The sequence below is a fragment of the Ovis canadensis genome, chromosome 10, assembly GCF_042477335.2.
Source record: "Ovis canadensis isolate MfBH-ARS-UI-01 breed Bighorn chromosome 10, ARS-UI_OviCan_v2, whole genome shotgun sequence".
Lineage (NCBI taxonomy): Eukaryota > Metazoa > Chordata > Mammalia > Artiodactyla > Bovidae > Ovis > Ovis canadensis.
Window position 1 is genome coordinate 28,494,269 of NC_091254.1, and position 6,726 is coordinate 28,500,994.

Genomic DNA, 6,726 nt, shown 5'->3' on the forward strand with positions numbered 1-6,726 from the left:
TTGTGAATCTTTCCAAATCATACTAAAATCATGATAAACTTTGCCAGCCAGAAGAAGTAAAATATTATCATAACAGTAAGGCATGTATATAAGGAAGCTTCCACTGGGAAATGTATAAAATCACTAAATATCTTTCCTAAAGATTGGTTAAATATTGACACAGAGTACTTGTATACTAGTTACAAGTGTTTTTAAAAAACAAAATTTTAAAAGATTGCAATCTGATAAAAACAAAAACAAAGTTAAATCGCTTCATAAGTCAGGAAACTCAAATCTATCCAGAAATATCTTATAAAGCTAAAGAAGTCCTAAGAGAAATACTCAACAGTGTCATAATCACCTCTGAGAATATATGATTCTTTCCTGTTTATTCACATTACTTCCTTTCTTCAAACCTCACTTCTGATCTGCCTCCTCCAGGAAGTCTTCCCTGATACTGAGTCCATTCACTCTGTTCATGCCATTACTCTGTCTTTTCTGCCCCCAGATCAATGCCAATGAATCCAAGCTCTCTAGCTTTTTTGTATGGGTTTCATAGTTAAAGATATTATTCTTAGTGTTACCTATGTTGAAAATGCATACTGTCTACATTTATACTTTCAGTGAGTTCTCTCAACTGATTAAAAAGATAAACAACTAAATAGTGCTTTAGCTTTTTGTCCCACTGTTCTAAATGTTTTAGATTTAAAAAAAATGAACATTATATAGTGCTGATTCTGTGCTATGTATGGGAACTCTATAAATATTCAGTTTATAAATATTAACTCATTTAGCCCTATGAGGTAGATACTGCTAGGTCTTGGGGTAAGACAGGGCTAATCTTGAACTAAGGTTGAGCAACTGCTAGTTTATTAGATAAATTATTTCCAACCTGAGACTCAAGATTCCTTATCAATAATAGCAGCCGCCTCATTAGATTACTGTGAGGATGAAGTGAAATAATGAATGTATTTAGCAAATTTCTGCCACTCAACTATTTCTATTCCTATTACTGAATTTACGTTATTTTATACTGTATTTCCTTATTATACTATAAGCTCCAGGAAGGCAAATACAGTGTCTTATTCATTTTCATATTCTCTACAAAGTATTTGATGAAGAACCCCCCCAAAATTAGAAAATTAGATTTTTACAGTAAAAATAAAGGAATTGGTACTTTTCCATCTCTACTCCTGAAGCAGCATACACTGAAGAACTGTTGGGTGATATTTCTTTAAACAAGCTATTCATGAAAGGATACCTAGCTTAAAATTGAGAAAGTAATCATTTTTTTTGGATCTTCCTAAAATGGACAAAAAATAAAAATGAAAATAAACTACTGCCATCTACTGATAATTCCTTACAATTGCATAAATCAATGAAAAGAGACAATATCAGTTATTCTTTCATTCAAGCTACATATGGGGTACATATATATATATATACAAAACATTGTGGGAAATATAAATATGAATTAAGTGACTCTGATTTTAAAAATAAAAACCTTATAATATCTACAGTATTTGATAATAAATAGACAAATATTACATGTAAAAAATCAATTAGGAAAAACACTTTCAACTAAATAACTAGCTTTACAGAAAACATGCAATGGAAATACTATAATAAACCACCATGTCCTATTATAACTACCGTTGTTTAGTCGTTAAGTCGTGTCTGACTCTTTGAAACCCCATGGACTGCAGCACACCAGGCTTCCCTGTCCTTCACTATCTCCCAGAGTCTGCTCAAATTCACATCCATCGAGTTGATGATGCCATCTTACCACCTCATCCTCTTCCTCCCTCTTCTCCTTTCTCCTTCAAATATAACCAGTTCAGTTCAGTCGCTCAGTCGTGTCCGACTCTTTGCGACCCCATGAATCGCAGCATGCCAGGCCTCCCTGTCCATCACCAACTCCGGGAGTTCACTCAGACTCACATCCATCAAGTCGGTGATGCCATCCAGCCATCTCATCCTCTGTCGTCCCCTTCTCCTCCTGCCCCCAATCCCTCCCAGCATCAGAGTCTTTTCCAATGAGTCAACTCTTCGCATGAGGTGGCCAAAGTACTAGAGTTTCAGCTTTAGCATCATTCCTTCCAAAGAACACCCAGGGCTGATCTCCTTCAGAATGGACTGGTTGGATCTCCTTGCAGTCCAAGGGACTCTCAAGAGTCTTCTCCAACACCACAGTTCAAAAGCATCAATTCTTCGGCACTCAGCTTTCTTCACAGTCCAACTCTCACATCCATACATGACCACTGGAAAACCCATAGCCTTGACTAGACGGACCTTTGTTGGCAAAGTAATGTCTCTGCTTTTCAACATGCTATCTAGGTTGGTCATAACTTTTCTTCCAAGGAGTAAGCGTCTTTTAATTTCATGCCAACATTTATTAATTACCTGTAACTATTTCCACATAGTGGGGTCATTCCTGGTGGCTCAGTGGTAAAGAATCCACTGGCCAATGCAGGAGACAGGGGTTTGATTCCTGGGTTGGGAAGATGCTCTGCAGGAGGAAACGGCAACCTGCTCCAGTCTTCTTGCCTGGGAAATTCCATGGATAGAGGAGCCTGGCAGGCTACAGTCCATGGGGTTGCAAAGAGCCGGACGTGACTTAGTGACTAAGCAACAACTTTCACATAGATTATCTGTTTTATCCTTCAGAGCAGTCCTACAGTCTAGACATTATTTTTACCTATATTTTGAAAATAAGGACACTAAAATTTGGAGAAATTAGGAAATTTGCCAAAGATCATACATCCAAGCAAGAAGCATGAAATTTGAATTAGGATCCAAATTAACATTAGGTATTTAATATGTACTTAGGCATTGTAATAAACAACATTTTTGTACCATCTCATTTGAATTCAAGAGGCAAGTGCCTATAATTGGCCCTTGGGAGGAGATTTTTAAAAGGCCATGTTTCCAGCTTTTGGAAATTCATCATCCAGTACCTCCCTCTAAGTTAAGGAGCAAAATAAAGCAAGGCTGTCAAATCCTTCCCCCCACCCTTCCAGCCCCAGGGTTTTGAGAGCTTCCGGCTTAAAAGAATGAAGAGGCAACCATCCATGTGCACCCATGTCACATAAACATCATTTTTCATCCAGAATGGAAAAAACTGCTATGCGGACCTGCCAGGTAGTTTTAGTTAAGTTTATAATTTCCTCCCACCTCTTTTAGAACAAATATTTTATGAGAAAACAAGGAGAGAAAAATTGTGTAGATAATTTTCAAATGGGTATGAAATTGCCTTTTTGTTTTCCAAGTGGGAGAGGAAATTTAATATCTCAAGTTGATTTCGACTGGGGAAGCTAAAAAATAACCTGGGGAAAGATACAAGTTTTCCTGAAACTGAGACTTAAAAAAAAGATGATGGAATCAGTTCTGGATGGTTCATTTCCAACAAAAAACTAAAGAGGCATCATGGGAAAAATATAACATACTGCACATATTAGTAAAAATCAATAATACACAATTCAGGTAAAAAAGACTATTTCTACCGCATGTTTTCAAGAGAAGCTAGAACATCAGAGTCATCCCAAAAGAATAAATTAAGTGAATCATTAAAATTAAAAAAAATTATCATAATACCATACCTATTATATGGCAGAGTCTTAGAATCTGCTGAAACTAGGGATTATTCTCTTCTCTGGCTAGGCAATGAGATTAAAGTTTCAGGTTGCTGAAAATAGAAAGTAACCAGAGGATCAGTACTGTTTCTTAACTTCCTTTCAGAGAGAATGTAGAGAATATTTATGTATTATTCATTGTTTATAGCTTTAAGTTGAAGGTGGGATTTCTCTGAGCTGGTTTGACGTATGAAGCAGGGCACCGAAAGCCAGTGCTCTGTGATAACCTGGAGGTACACGGTGGAGAGGGAGGTGGGAGGAGGCTTCAGCATGGAGAGGTCCTATGATGGAGTCATACTGATGTATGGCAAAAACCATCAAAATACTGTAAAGTAATTATCCTCCAATTAAAATACATAAATAAATATTTTTTAAAAAGATTTCTGCCTTCATAATTACAAGAGAACAGATTTTGTTGTTTTAAGCCATCCAGTTTGCTCATTTGTTATGGACACTAACATAAGTTTTTCACAAGGAAATTTGCATGTTTTATGTCCATTTCTGGAAGGACTCATAAACTCTAGTGTAAATGGCTTAAAGACAACTGTTACCAGTTTTAAAGTTATCAAGAGAAGGATTTACATTGTGATGTAACAATTCCTGGTGATTTTCCCAATGGTTCCCCTTAACAGCCAGGCACTATCTCTGCCCCCCAAAGACTTTTGAAGTCTCCATGGGTGAAGTAGATGCAAAGTCAAATAATGAAAATGTAGAGGTACAGTGTGTGTTTGCTAAGTCTACCTACACTTAACCTCTCACCAATGAACTCATTCTATTTCCTTTTAAATCATAAGCTGCAAATACCCACATCACGCTGAATGTGCATGCTGAATGCTAAAGGGTTAGAAGGCCACTTTCCAATGAATCTGCCCACTTCTGCTCCTACCAGTGAAAATGTCACTTGTGTCTGTTCTCAAACCTGTTTATGCCAGTGGAACTTGTCACTGTGCTTTCACAATTTAGTTATTAAGTAAACCAATGTAATAGTGTGGGAAAAAAGTTTGTTCTTTAAAAGCTACACTTATATTTTTCAAGACCCAATTAAGGTGAGTTGTTTGAATGGATAACTATAAAAAGATTATAAAGAAGTAATTTGCACTCAGATAGCTTCACAAGTATCTCTTGTGTGCATGATACGTCACTTCAGTTGTGTCCAACTCCTTGCGATCCCATGGACTGTAGCCTGCCAGACTCCTCTGTCCATGGGATTCTCCAGGCAAGAATACTAGAGTGGGTTGCCATTCCTTTCTCCAGGGGATCTTCCTGGCCCAAGGATTCATAGAACCTATGTCTCTCCTGCATTGGCAGGTAGGTTCTCTACCGCTAGCGCCACCCAGGAAGCCTCATTTTCCTCTTAAAAGAATGAAATTTTGAGAAAGCTTAGCTGATGGTTGGGAAGTGTACTTTATGGTAGCGATATGATGCAGAACTCTAATCTGGAGGCCATGTACAAAGGAAAGGCTGTGGCAAAAGGCTGTGCTGCTCAACAGACTGGCAAACAAGCATGTAGCTGTTTCAGGTTAAAAAAAGAAACTTTAAGGTATTATGGTATACTTTTTATACTTTTTCATGACTGGTTTAACTTTCCTTTGAAATAGATTTATTTAGATATAATTTATATACTACCATGTTCATATTTATGAAGTACACAATTTAATCTTTGACTTTTTCAATGTATTGCTTGGTTATGGATATAGACTGCATCCATGAATGCGCTTCTCCTGTACAAACAAAATGCTACAAGAAGTTGTTGATTGTGCTTGGTAAGGGAATGGGGCTACAAGGAAGGTTATATTTAAGCTTAAAAAAAAGTATATATAGAGAACAATGTTCTAAATAGAAGAAATATTTTATGTAAAGTGATGATCCTATGGTGTTCCAAGGAACAGCCTTTAGTTTGAGTGGTTTGGTAATAGGGAAGTCATTTTTTCAAATCTAATTATGCATCTGAATCATCTGTAGAGATTAAAACAAAACAAAAAGCAAAGCAAAACAGGCTGAGACTTGACTCCTTGAGTTTCTGATTCAGATGTGTATCTGGAGGTGGTAGAGGAGGGTGGTCTCTGCATTTCTGGTTTTTAAAGTTCTACTTGTAGTTCTGATGTGCAGCCAGGATTGAGAACCACTGGAGTGGGGGAATGGGGATGAGATGAGTGTCAGATCAGGCCATAGTCCAGGACCAGATGGTGAAAGGAAATGGGTTTATAAATACAATATAATGAAAAACTTTCTCTTCCCTGATGGCTTCTCTATTTTGAAATATTTCTTTTTTAGCTTGTTTACTGTTACATGACAGGAAATAAATGCCCACCATCGTCTATAAAAACAGACATAAATGTTTTAACCCAGCTTTGTAACTAAAGACCTCCATTTTGTTTACAGTGATATTCAACGTAAAACAAGCTTGGGGCAGAGCAGATCCGCTGCAACATTTACCACTCAGTGTTCTTAATAAATGTCCAGAAAAATAATGAAAATACAGTTTTCGGGAAAAAAAAAATCTGCCAGAACTGAAGAGTGGGTTAACTGGTGGGTGGATTGGGGACCCCATTCTCTAAACAGAATAGCAGTCGTCTCAGTTCCCAGTTCTCTTCTAAACTCCCAGATTGCTGAGATTCTTTCAGGGAAACATTCTTCAGAACTTATCATGTGAGCAACTGTCAGAAAAAAGGGACCCCTCCTTCCATCATAACCAGTGCCACAGGAAGCACCTTGTCTCCTACGCTTTGATTGTTGGAGATATTTTCCCTTTGGCCACAGCATCTGCCATCTACATAGGTAGGAGATGTTCAGTATTTTAAAATAAATAAATGTTACGCTCTTTGAGGGGAGAAAGGGGATGCTCATTTACATTTTTATCACAACTCTTAAGGTCAGTGCCTTCTAATTTTCTATGCTTGGCCCATATTTTTATAAGGACACCGGTTTATCCACACACGTGAAGGAGCTATGAAGTCTAGTCAGAAAGTTAGGGGGGATCAGCAAAAAAGGCAAAGGAGGGTTCAGCCATCTAACTTGTTTCTGGAAACAAAGCCAAACAGTAAAGATGAAAGAAAAAAAAAAATCTGCCTCAGGAGGCGCAGCACGTGAACTTGGACGAGACACAGTGTCAAGT